We start from the raw sequence: 14,955 nt of genomic DNA on the forward strand, positions 1-14,955 counted from the left end.
ATGTGGGTGACTTTTCTTAAGGAGAAGTCTGAAGCTTTTGAGAAATTCAAGATCTTTGGAGAAAAGGTTGAAATAGAAACTGGATTGAAAATAAAATGTCTAAGATCAGATTTGTTAGGTCACAGAGGCAACTGAGAGGGGGGGAGGGGTGAATCAGTTGTCCAATAAATACAAACCAAAACTAACTTAACCAAACTTAATGCTTAATGCCAGTAAACCAAACTTTAATATCGGTAGACAGTTTAATAGTTAATTGCAGTATCGATAAAGTTTAATGAATGAAATAGAAACACAAATAACATACACAAGACATATTACAGTAATTTGTACGTGGAAACCCTATAAGGGGAAAAACCATGGTGGGAAACCTTACCCATAATCATATGATACTACTGTAGATAGTATGTGTGTACAAATGGGGTTTGCACATGTAGAAAGGCCAACTGCCTAGAGCTCACTGCTCAATCATAAAATGGGAGTCACACTGACTACAATTGGATGGTTAAATCCAATGATAATGTACTGCTTAGAATAACATCTTCATATGCTGGATTCAGTATCGGTTAAGCTCCGATTTTCCTTCTTCAAAACTTCCTTCAATATTGAATGATGTATGCGTGTATAGCTCTTCTTATATTTGCATATACCTTATTACAATCCTTTTCCACACTCTACCACACAATCTCATAAATGGGATCTTACATATATACCAAAACCTAAGACCAAATGAGTAGGTTGGCTCACTAAGATATTACAATAAAATCAATTACAAATGAATCAATATGCGATGCATGATGTCAGCTTAATGCATTTACAATAACAATAAATCATCTTAATGATGTGTCATGCTAATTTGGAATAGATATGCTTGCCATTCCATAGCCTAGACCTATTTGCCGGTAACAACAAATATGAAAACCCGATTAGACCAACAAACAAATCACCAGAACCAAGTGTCCAAATGATGTCTTTGACATAACTAGGTAATCTCCAAGTCATTCCAAGTGCCGGTGAACAAGATAACCTATCGGTGATCCAAATATCGGTGACTATGTATAAGTCATTGAACATGCCGGTAAACATAACCAAAGATCTCCAAGTGTTTCTCAAGTGTTGACAAGTATTGACATCAATGACAAAACCATATCAACATATCCAAAATACCAACAATCTGCACCTTTGGCATTCATGGCAACACAAGATGGAAAAACCATCAAAGTGTCAAAACATAAATGCCAAAAACCAAAAACCAACAATCTCCCAAAGAGATCATTAACCAGAAATCAAAATACATAATATCTCTCCCCAAAAGATAAAGTGTTTTTCCATAGATATCTCTCCCCCTTTCACATCAAATTCCAATGCAATACAAAACCAAATATAGTCAGTTCAAAGAACTTATCACAAAATACCAACTTATCAATTTATCCAACTACTCCCCCTGAGAAGTAGCTCTCCTCATCAAAGCCGGAAAAAAGATTTCTCTGTTAATTTTTCCGGTTGATGACAATCATCAACTATATAAGTCTCTACCGGTGAGGGTATAACTCCAAGATGCTTTGTTAGATATTCAAAAGTTTCCTTAGGCAAAGGTTTAGTTAAGATATCTGCAATCTGCTCTTTAGTATTCACATAAACCGATTTCACTTCTTTAGCTTCAATATTCTCTTTCAGAAAATTGAATTTGATAGAAACATGTTTAGTTTTAGAGTGAAATACCAGATTCTTTGATATATCAATTGCTGCCATATTATCACAGTAAATGATTATAGGTTCTTTCTATTTTACCTTTATGTCCTTCAACATTTTCTTAATCTATAATACCCATGTACAATTAGTTGTTGCTGCAACATATTCTAATTCTATTGTTGATAAAGATGTACAACTTTTTTTCTTGCTCAACCAAGAGATTAATCTGCTACTAAGAAAAAATGCTCTATCGGTGGTGCTTTTTCTGTCATCTACATCTCCTACCCAATTTGCATCTGTGTATGCACATAAATCAAAGTTTTCTTCTCTAGGATACCATAAACCAAGATTTGTAGTTCCTTGTAGATACCGGAAAATCCTTTTCACTACTGATTCATGATTTTCTTTAGGATTACTCTGAAATCTTGAAACAATACATACTGCATTCATAATATCAGGTCTTGTTTGTGTCAAATATAGTAAACCTCCTATCATAGACTTGTACCTAGTCAGATTAACAGGTGTTGATTCATCCTTCAATGATAGTTTATCAGTTGTAGTCAGAGGTGTGCTTACCAGCTTAGAGTTTTCATGCCAAATTTCTTTAGTAATTCCTTCAAGTACTTTGATTGATTTATAAATATACCTTTATCAGTCTATGAGATTTGCAATCTTAAAAAGAATTTGATCTCCCCAATCATAGACATTTCGAATTCTTCCTACATCTTATTAGAAAAGTATTTACACAATCCATCTTCTCCTTCCAAGATTATATCATCAACAAAAAAATCAATAACCAAGATGTCATCATTAGTCACTTTGTAATATAGATTATTATTAGCATTACCTTTAGTGAAACCAATCTTCAAAAGAAATTTGTCCAATCTAGCATACCAAGCTCTAGGAGCTTTCTTCAATCCATATAAAGCTTTCCTTAACCTGTTAACTATATCTTTATCATCTGTCAAAGAAAATCCATCAAGTTGTTCAATGTAAACTTCCTCTTCTAGATCTCCATTCAGAAATGCACATTTAACATCCATTTGATATACTTTATAGTTCTTGTGTGTTGCAAAAGCTAAGAATAATCTGATGGCCTCAATTCTAGCTACTGGTGCAAAGGTTTCATTATAATCAATTCCTTCTTTCTGTGAATATCCCTTACACACTAATCTTTCTTTATTTCTGATTACCTTACCATCTTCATTAAGTTTATTTCTAAATACCCATTAGGTTCCAATTATATTTTTGTCTTTAGGTCGGGGAACTAATGTCCATGTGTTATTCTTTTCAATTTGTTCCAATTCATCTTCCATGGCCTTAATCTAGTGTTTATCTTCACATGCCTCATTAATAGTTGTTGGTTCAATTTGAGAAATAAGACATACCTCTTCATTTGCCAGTCTTCCTCTAGTCATAACTCCTTGATATTTGTTCCCAATTATCTGATTTTTAAAGTGATTCAATCTTACATACTTGGGTGTTTTTACCTATTATTATTCTTCAGTCACTGTGGAATTTTCAGATGATGCCAGTGTGACTAGATCAATTTTTTGTACCAGTGTGCTTATAGTAGGTTCATTAATAGTTGTTGGTTCAATTTGAGAAATAAGACATACCTCTTCATTTGCCAATCTTCCTCTAGTCATAAATCCTTGATATTTGTTCCCAATTATCTAATTTTTAGAGTGATTCAATCTTACATACCTGGGTGTTTTTACTTGTTGTTGTTCTTCAGTCAATGTGGAATTTTCAGATGATGCCAGTGTGACTAGATCAACTTTTTGTACCGGTGTGCTTATAGTAGGTTCATTTGTGATTATCTCAAATGTCATTTCAGAGTCTATAGACCTTCTAAACTGTTCATCACTCTTCACATTTGTACTCTCAATGATTTTTTGCAATTTCTTATTAAAACATCCATATGTCTTTCTCTTAGATGAATAACCAAGAAATATTCCTTCATCACTTATAGGATAAAATTTGCCAATATACTCAACTCTTCTAATATAGCATTTACTTCCAAATATTCTAAAATATTTAAGAGTAGGAGTATTACCAAACCATAATTCATGAGGGGTCTTACCGGTTTCACCTTTGATGTGAACTCTGTTGAATGTATAAATAGCTATATTGACTGCTTCTCTCCAATACACATCAGGTAGGTTTGCTTTTGATATCATGCTTCTAGATGCATCTAGAATAGTTTTGTTCTCTCTTTCCACAACTCCATTCTGTAGGGGTGTCTGAGGTGCTGATAACTGTCTTTTAATTCCATTCAGGGTCAGTGCAAGAAGATGAGTCCACTTTTTGGCCAAAAAGTGGAAGTGTTTTCCCTGTTTTTCAGATTTTGTCTCACTTGAGCTTAAATTTTGAAACACTTAGAGATTGAATCTTGAAAAAAGTCAGTAATATAAAAGATAGCTCTCTGAGTGTACTTTTCAAATATGTAATTTATTTTAATACCCACATAATAAAAAATAACTTTTTGAATGAAGTTCTAAAAACTATGTTTTAAAAATGCTTGTTTCAGGACCATACCATGCATGTGTACGACCCACACTTTTTGACACAATTAAAATTATTTTCTCAAACCGTTTTGGGAAATGGTTTGTAACACACTGAAGATTGATGAGCATATTTTTCTGTATTTTTTTTTCAAATATTTTTTTTTTAATTAATTTTTTAATGACCGTAATTATCTTTTTAAAAATTTGACGTGTACGACCCACATAATTTGACGTAAACTTAGTATTTTTTGAAATTTTTTTTTTTTAAATTGAAAAGAATTTTGTGTAGATTGATGACATATAATTTTTTTTTCAAAATTCATTAAAATAAATAAGTTATTAAATTAAGAAAATTAGTTAATATTTCAAATTTATGACCCTGATTTAGTATAAATTAAATGAAAAATATTTAAAATAATCAATTTTTAAATTAATTTACATATTTAGAATCTAGACAGTATAATCTGAAATGGGTTTCAATTTCGTATAAAAATTCTTTGATTAAAGGCACGTAAACTATTTCATTTCATCATATTTGTGCTTTCATTCATGGAGCTTTGAATTTGCAGGTTCATGTCTCAGGTGTGGCCATCCCAGGCCTATCCCGGGCCTAATCCCGAGGCAAGTGGCGGGTTGTGAATTCAAATTTTACATAACGGGCCCCCGTTTTATAAACGGGGGCCCGTTTATAAAACGGGGGCCCGTTTCATTTTCTGCCTGTTGGATTTAACAACGGGCCCCTGTTATTTAAATAACGGGCCCCCGTTTTATAAACGGGGGCCCGTTGTTAAAATAACGGGGGCCCGTTATTAAAATAACCGTTGCTGTAAAAAAAAAAAAGATTGCATCGATTTACTACAATATCATTGAAATCCGTACTGACAAAGATTTTTTACATCATTTGGCAGTACTTTTTAATATTTTTTATGCGATTTTTTGAAGACAAGTTTGTAAAAATGGGTTCTAAGCAACGTCAAAAGAAAAAAAAGAAGACAATGACAGTGGACGAAATTCAAGCACAAAGAGAGAAGGAGGCAAAACGCCAAAGAGATCGAAGATCACAACAACGGCAATTGAATAACACTTTTGAAGCATCTAGTTCAGTGCCCGTTGTAGATGAGACCATTGAAGACATCATGATGGATGCAAAAAATATAGAACCACACACGGGTATGACTGTTGATGCAAATGTTGATGTGGATGCGAATCCTGGTATGTTTTTAAATCCTGATGACTATGATGCCAATCAAATTGCTGATTTAAATGAAGCTGGATATAAATTTCATACACCAATACGAAAAGAAATAAAAATTGAAAATATTACACCACCATCTCTAAAAGAAAATGAATGTAATTTGTTTACTATTGATAGCAATGTGCTAGATAATCTTAATGGGTTAGTTTCTTGGAGACAAATCAGAACACATGCAAACAGATTATATAAACAATTTTTCTATAATAAAAAGTTAGGATTCCAATGTCAATTAATGCTACAATTAATAAAAATGTTAAAAATGCGTAAAGTCATGAAAAAAATAGGTATTTATGCAAAACCAAAAAGAAAAGATGAATCATATAAGCAAGTTGTATCTACTGTTGCCAGTGCCATCGATTCTATAGGAAAAACAAGTCGATCTAAAGATAAGAATGCAGCACGTAGAGTTATAACGACTGCTATAGTTGACAAAATGATTGTTAATAAAAGAATGTTAAGTGATATAAGTGGCTATTTGAACTTACATCGTAGAACCTTGTCAAGAGCGGCCAAAAGAAGAGACACAATTGAAATTGATCCACTAAACCATTGTTGGAGTTTTAGTGGTAGACTTCAAAGGTCAGACATGAAATTAAATGATGAAACTAAACAATTAATTACAAAATTTTGGCATGATAACACTAGAGTTTCATCAAATGTTAGAGATGTTTTAAAGTTAAGGGTGGGATCAAAAATTCGTGATCCTCATCCAAAACATCTTCTTGACATGACTCAAACTGAATTCTTTAAAAAATTTAGTGATGAATCTGTGTTAATGAATTTACGAATTAGTCAAAGATCATTTGAAAAATGCAAACCCTGGTATGTTAAAATCAATAAACAAAGAATATCTTGTTGTTGTAAAACTCATGTCCAGTTTCGTTACTATTATGATGTTTTTCGATATATTTGTTGTATGTTGCATGGTAATGATCTTGTGCAGGATTGTGGTGTTTATGTTCCACCTGAAACTATAAAAGATTTTATTGGAAGTTTATTTTGTAAACCACCTAATGAACAATTATTTCTTTCCAGTTCATGCATTTATGGTCTTTGCAATTTATGTGGGAACTATTCTTCGATAGGTGAATGTTTGCATGAACATGTTTCATCTGAGTTTGGACAAAAAATGGTTGATGTTAGGAGATTTAAAAATATAGAATACCCTCTAAAGGATGGAAAGATGGGGAAACATTTAGAATTGATTACAGAACAGAATAGTGTGAATGCATTTATTAGTGAGTTTAAAACTCATATTGTTCCAAAATATGTGAAACATTCCCAACATGCCCGATGGCTTGATGGACAGTTTCGCATATGCAAGAACACATTTCCAATTGGAACAATAGTATCAGTTGTGGATTTTGCAGAAAATTATACTCTAAAACCACAAGAGGAAACTCAATCACAATACTACAACTCAGTGCAAGTGGCCATATTTGTGCACATTATATATAGACATGACCATGACAGTACAGAAGATAACAGAAAATTTTTGAGGGAGTATCATTTCTATGTTAGTGATAATCGATTACACTCTTCAGAGTTTGTCCAACATTGTTTCGAGGTATTTTATGATAATCTTAAGGAAAGAGAAATTGACATGAAACAACATATGATATGGTCAGATAACTGCACTGGACAATTCAAAAATGCAAGAATGTTTTATTGGCTATGCAAAGTTCACAAGATAACCAATGTCCAACATTTATGGAGTTTTTTTGAAGCGGGACATGGTAAGGGGGAACAGGATGGAGCCGGTGCCTGTATAAAAAGAGCTCTTGCTAGAGAACAATTGAAATTCGAGGATGCAGTGAAATTCAGAGATGCTCGTGCAGTTGTAGATTGGTGCAATTCAAAGTTGTCAAAAGGATCAACTGAAAACTCTGCAATTCGACGTTTCTTCTGGTTGATAGAGGAAGATAGTATTCCTATTCGGCATGATTGTAATACCATCATTGGATCAACTAAATGGCATTCGTTTAAGAGTTCTAATTCAAACACATGGACTATATTCACAAGGCAACTTGCTTGCTTTTGTCAGTTTTGTGTTTCCGGAGATTGGGAATTTTGTGAGAATAAAGAATGGGTTGAAGAATGGCAACAAAGATCATTGACACCCATAGATGCAAATGATCCGCATGAAAGAACTGATGAAGATATGGATCAAATGTTTGCATCAAATGACTATGATCGCATTTCAGATCTTATACAACAAGGTAAAATTATTTTTGAAATTTGTTTTGATTTATTAAATAGTACATAAATTTATGAAATCTTACAGTGTATATTTTTGTTTTTATTTCTCATTAAATATTAAAATAAAATTGTTTTGTGCACAGGACATGTCTATGCTGTTGTTGCACCAGAGGACAATGAAGAGGGGACAGAGTATTGGTTGGCTCGATGTGTAGAGCCAAAACATAAGCTAACTACTCCTCGAGTAGATGATGATGGTTATGACTATCCAACAGGATCTGTGGTTGTTGTTGGCACTTGGCTACGCAAATATCTAACAAGAAAGAATGGATTGCCCGCATTTAAAGATTATGAATTAGAGAAAAAGATTATACATTACTCACATTTGGTAGTGGCAACTAATATAAAATTGGATAGATATCGTGGCAGGCCTGCTAATAAACAATTATGGACTCTCTCTATGGAAGAGCACGAGACAATTATAGATGCTTTGCAAAAGAGAGAGGATGCAGATGGTATAATAGAATGAATATCAAGTAAGTTATAATTTGAACCCTTAATCCACCTCCCTTTTAAAAGTCGCGATGCATATTATATATAGTATTTTAAATCATGAATCATAATTACAAAATCTAATCTACTAAAATTTTGTTTCAGGTCTACCACAAGTAGAAGGCATCAATGAAAACAAAGTTATTTGTGCATACTTTATGTTTCATTTTGAATAATTACAAGTAAGTTAAATTTTTGTACCCTTAAGGCAAATCCATTTGTATTTTAAATTCAATGTATTCTGATTATAAAAACTAATCATATGTATTTACTTTTTCTAGGTCTCTCAGAGTAGACTTGGCCTCAATGACTACTATATTGTTTGTGCATACTTTATGTTGTATTTTAAATTCAATGCATCCTGATTATAAAAACTAATCATATGTATTTTTTTTTCTAGGTCTCTCAGAGTAGACTTGCCCTCAATGACTACTATTGTTTGTGCATACTTTATGTTGTATTTTGAGAGATATAAATCCTTATTATTATAATTTAAATAGACTATTTATTTTATTTTAGATATGTCTTCTTGATTACATTTTGTGTACAATATACATAAATGAGAGACTACTGGTCAAATTTATGAATGAGATAATTATGTTTTAATCAAGTTCTATTCATTATATTTGTTAAATGATACTTTTTGATTTAGAATATGTTATAATTATAAGATATGTTTCGATACTTAGTTCAAGATGTATGCACATGTAGTTTATCTAATCACAAGAACTATTTAAATAAAATTCCAAAAATAAAATTACAAGTCCACATAATGCCTATAAAGTTGTTTAAGCACAACTTCCATAAATAAAATTTCAAGTCCACATAATTTCAAGTCAATATATATGATCTAATGTGCACATAATTTCAAGTCCACATAATATCTAATGCGCACAATACACATAAAGTATGCACATAATATATATGATCTAATCCTATTATGAAACTATCCATATATATAAAGTATGGGTGTGCACGTGTAAACAAATATGTAAAGCCCGTAAAATAGTACATATCAGAGCCAAATAAATAGTAAAATTTCAAGTCCACATAATCCATATAATATCTAATCCATATATATGTCTAGATGGTAACATGATGTTCACTCCACATAATATCTAATGTGCACAAAATATATAAAGTATGCACAAAATATATATGATCTAATCCTATTATGCAACTATCCATATATATAAAGTATGTGCACGTGTAAACAAATGTGTAAAGTCCATAAAAAAGTACATATCAAAGCCAAATAAATAGTAAAATCTAAGTGCTATCATCAATAACATCTCGTGGTCTCTTGTCCCCAGGACGTGGTCCAGATCCACCTGTCTCATGCTGTACAATAAAAAAATAATATTAAAATATTACTTGAAATTAACTATTAAAAGAATCATTTATCAAATATAGTAGAATTCGTAAATTAAGTTACAAACTTACCATATGCTCATCAGATCCTGTAGCAGTATCTCTCTTGTCCCCAGGACGTGGTCCAGATCCACCTGTCTCATGCTGTACAATAAAAAAATAATATTAAAATATTACTTGAAATTAACTATTAAAAGAATCATTTATCAAATATAGTAGAATTCGTAAATTAAGTTACAAACTTACCATATGCTCATCAGATCCTATAGCAGTATCTCTCTTGTCCTCGGGACGTGGTCCAGATCCACCTGTCTCATGCTGTACAATAAAAAAATAATATTAAAATATTACTTGAAATTAACTATTAAAAGAATCATTTATCAAATATAGTAGAATTCATAAATTAAGTTACAAACTTACCATATGCTCATCAGATCCTGTAGCAGTATCTTGTGCAGTATCAACACCAAATGCAGTGCTAGCTAACTCCTGTACAAGGTCAAATTCAAAGTGTCCAATTAAATCTTAAATTAAGAGTAAAAATAAGATCAAATTAAGTATTACATATTAATACCTCAAAGGATGTCGATGTGCGTTCAAATTGGCTCTGATCAAAATTATGAGGATAACCTATCCTAATGGTAGTGTCCACCTGCATACATGCATTTAATGAAATCATATTTAGTGAACATATATATGTGTACTAAATAATTTCAAGTAAAGTTACAATATTGTAAGAGTTCATATTTAAGTTAAGAATTATAAGATACATACCATAGATGGTGTCACAATAGTCAGACCCTCTTCTTGATGTGATGTAGAGGGTCCCTCATGACCTGAATCCTGGAGAAAGAAGCATTCAATGTATCAACATGAAAATTTATATAATATACGACGATAGCATATTAACTTAAAAAGATCTAGTACAATGTCTAGATAGAAATTTATACTATACCCCATAAGGTGTGCCGAGTTGTCTTCCAGTAGATGCAATATTAACTCTAATATTAGGCGTAGTCCTTATCTACATAAACAAAATTTATTTAATGAAGTATTAGATTGTATAAAAAAAGAGATGCACTTAGTTTATACCTATATTTAATAAAGTACATAAAAACATTGACATGTACATGTATATTATATATATCTATACCTGGTCAAGATGAACATCCGAGCAAAGAAAATCCATATAAGATGTCATCATACTATCATCTGCTGCATCATGCTCATCTGGAACTGAAGTAGATCCTGCAGCAGTAGTAGGACCTACACACGTCTCATGACAACTCGAACACATATGTGGCATCCATCGAGGAGCAGATGCCATGTGAGCAGCTTGCTCACTCAGGTTCCCTGTGAGGGAAGTCAAAGCATCTAATGTCGAAATGAATGATGTATTTTGGACATCTGCAGGAATCGATGGAGCAACAAGTGGAACTATGGGTGGATCCGGTAGGGGATTATTACTCCGTGCCCCTAATCTATGCTGTGGCATTCCACGACCAACACCCTGGAATGACTTAATATCAAAATAATTTGGTTTTTGGTTCATTACAAACTCACAGTATAATTTCTTCAAAAAATAAAAAGGGACCTCATAATTACGATGTGGTGGATAATCAAAAACCATCCACCATCTATCCCAAAAGTATCTAGCCATTTCTGGATGCACACACCACCTAATTGAAATTCTTTTCTGGTTAGGTTGCATTGGTTCTCTTGTTTTTGGGTTGGTAAAATATGGACATAAATGAGCTTTGGTTATTTTCAAATCTGTGATTTGTCTATAAGTTAAACCATCGGCATAAAAATCACACAACTCTTATCATCGTCTATGAAATTGATCTAATTGAGAATCAACAGATCTAACTGACTCGACAACAGTTTGCATTGATTTTGCAAACTCTACAAGATGGGGTGGCGTGACTTGCTCATTTTGGATAGCAGCAATGTTTTGTTCAATCACTTGTAGGTTTTCATTAATTCGTTCTCTTAAACGAATTTCATCCAATCTAGGGGGTTGTGGTGGTGGCGGTGGTGGTGGTGGTGGTGGAGGAGGAGGAGGAGGAGGAGGGGGTTGTGGTGGGGGATTTTCACCTAATAGTTCATCTATGTCAAAAACATCCATGATGGCAAAGAACTCCTGCATATATAAAGATATACATGAATTATATACAACTCTATGTCAAAGAAGAATCTATTTTACTAAATTAAAAAAAAACATTTATAAATAGTAACATTTCTATGTTGTTGAATGAGATACACATGAAATATATAATATAATATTGAACTTAAAAAAATATACATGTACATACTATTGAATCTTGAAATATAAAATTTGCGCATAAAACTTAATAAAAACTTTCAATGAAACATCATAAATCTATTAGAATTCAATTACGTAGTTTTGAGATAATTGTCATCAATTCATATTACATTGATTAGTCTTCAAACAATCTTAAAAAAAAACTAATCTCCCATGACTATAAATGACATACTTAAAACATATTATATTCTAAGTGGTTGTCATGTAAAGACAAAACATCAAAACTTTTGAAGAGTTAAGCATATTTCACCATTAAATTTCTCCCATAATCAAATCTACACAAGATTATAATTTACAAAAGGTCTTCAAAAAATATTATTTCCTATAAATCATTTATTATAAAACTCCGCAATCATTTGTTTTCATATATAATCTTTCTATAAAATTTAAGATATCAATCCATACACAAATTCTCTTACAAAGTTCAATAAGAAATGAAGGATAGAGGATTAAATACTAAGATTGTTTTGAGAGATCAATGGAGTAGATTGATTGAAAGGATTGTGTGCATTAGAAGCTTCCAAGTGGCAACTTAAATGTTTGGTGCACATGAGGAGTTCATGATCCAAGAAAGTTTTGAGGAAAAGGTCTTCTTAGGGGCGTATACACCAAGATGTTGTAAAAAAAGGTAGCCAAATGACCAAAAAAAGATAAACACGAGTGCGTTATTGGGAAATTCATTTAACGCATTTGAGGTCTTTTTTGTAGTGTTTTTTTCTTACACTATACTAGGCTTGTTTACACTATCGTAGGTTCATTAGGACTATCCTAGGTTCATTAGGATTGTCCCAAGTTCATTATTGCTTTCTTAGGCTCATTAGGACTTTCTTAGGTTCATTAAGACTGCCCTACATTCATTAGGATCATTTGAGGCTCATTGGGACTTTCAAAGAAATGTTGCTCTCTCATTAGGCAAGGAGGATATAGACCCTTTAGGTTCTCTCATGTTTTATAGACATTTGATAGGTTTTAAATTCGAAATATTCATTAATGGAGTTAGTCTAGTGTTTCTTGGTTAGTGAGGAGGATCAGTAGATGTACATCATTAAAGTTTACATAAGGGTTGCATTCAAGTCTTGAAATATTCCATCTCTTGTTCAAATATATGTAAGAAGGGGAGAACATTGGATATATTACATCATTAGATAGTGGATATAACCATTGAGTTTTAAAATTAATTAGCCTCAATAAAAAAATCTCAATTTCTATATATTTCATAAATGCATAATTAGATAAATTATTACTTATAAATAAATCAATATGCATTTCTTTCAAAGAAACAAGAAACATACAAATAATAATAAGTTGTGATCTATATATCTAAATATGAAAATAATTCCATTAAAACTTTTACCTAGGTTAAGCATAAAAGTGATAATAAAACATAATCACCATGTTTTATTTCAACCTTAAAAGTAAAAGAACTCTACATATCCTAAAATTAGGACTTAATCACATCAAATAATTCTAATATAACTCAAAATACTCCTTCAACATATAAGATGATCTATGCTAGATGGCCATGTCTTACTTTCATTCCATTTATGGATTTCTTACATAGTAATACAAAAAATAACTTTCATCGAAATTAAGCATCTTTAACCATGAGATTATATATATCCTCAATTGTATATTCAAAATACTTCTTGGGAATTATATTTTTCAAATCTTTCAGATGTATATATAATTAGCACCCCATTTAGAAAACTCATTATCAATCAACATTATAAATCAAGAATATTTTTTATTTTGTATTAATGAATTATATATTTGGCATATTAGCTTCCTTTATGAACCTATGTAAACCAAACTCCAATTTTAGTAACTAGACCTCCATTCCATTCCTGAAAGGTTGATAATTTACTCTTATCACAAGTCATATGATGTGAACATCCAGAATCAATAATTCATTCATCTTTATCTTCAATTTTAGCTGCCAGGGCATGCTCTACCAGTTGAATAGTAGGTGTCGGTTGATCTTCTATTATAGCAACAAAATCCCATCCATTGTCTGCTGGTTCCTCATTAGAATCATCAGTAACTCCTTCATCAGCATAGTAACATGATTTGTCTCTATTCTTCTTAAATCTGTACCTTTGATATTCAGTGTTAGGCTTGTATGTGCTTTTAGCTTCTTCTTTCAATCTTGCATGTCTATCAGGACACCTAGAAGCCATATGACCAATCTTAATGAAGTTAAAACATTTAAATGATGTTTTACCTTCATACTTACTTCCAACTGGACCTTTAGGCATTTTGCTTGCAAATAGTGCTTCAAGTGTTAGGATTCCCAAAGATATTGAGAGGGGGAGGGGGGTGAATTAGTAACTAACCGGTTATAAGATTTTCTTAACTTAAAGCATGTAAAGCATATCAATACTGTATATCGGTAAACAAGAAATAATGCAATAAATAGAGATAACAACAACCACATGAAAAACACACCATAACGCAGTAGTTTAACGAGGAAACCCGGTGTGGGAAAAACCTCGGTGGGATTTGTGACCCACAATATTCACTTACTGGCCAATAAGAGAATATTACTGCTACAAGATGGGCCTGCACATGCAGGAAGGCCAAGTGCCTAGAGCTCACTGCTCAATTACAAAATGGGAAGACTCACTGACTTACAAAAATGGATTATATAAATCCAATGTCCTGTGCTGCTTCAAAATAGCATCTACTATGCCAGATCTAGTACTAGTTTATAGCTCTGCTTCATACATAAATCCTTAACCTATAATTCGCATAATAGGTCTGCCTTATTTCACCTATCTTCTTCATTTTTATCCATCCTTAAAATGTTCTATAATGATCTCTTATATATATGAGTCATTTTACAACTTGCCAAGTTGGCTTACAATTATTTTACAATAATTTACAAAATATATTATAAACAAAATTCCTGTCGGCTTTTGTGCTGGTATACTTCCTTTCACTACCAGTGGTTTGTGTGTCGGTGTAGAGTCTGACCTTGCTGGTGCCGATAAATTGTCTTGCCGGTGTCATAGGATTGTAAGGTTACCATCAATGACAAAACCTTCAATCACCTA

General features: G+C 32.2%; 1 long non-coding RNA gene across 1 annotated transcript; it reads right to left on the reverse strand.

The window, feature by feature from the left end:
* Positions 1–9,438: 9,438 nt before the first annotated feature.
* On the reverse strand, positions 9,439–9,895 carry LOC131067587 (uncharacterized). The gene is made up of 3 exons (XR_009111844.2): positions 9,823–9,895; positions 9,649–9,720; positions 9,439–9,546 (listed from the first exon to the last, which is right to left on the reverse strand). It is a non-coding gene; the product is annotated as an uncharacterized LOC131067587 (long non-coding RNA).
* Between the last annotated feature and the right edge of the window lie 5,060 nt (positions 9,896–14,955).

This window comes from Cryptomeria japonica, chromosome 5, assembly GCF_030272615.1.
Source record: "Cryptomeria japonica chromosome 5, Sugi_1.0, whole genome shotgun sequence".
Lineage (NCBI taxonomy): Eukaryota > Viridiplantae > Streptophyta > Pinopsida > Cupressales > Cupressaceae > Cryptomeria > Cryptomeria japonica.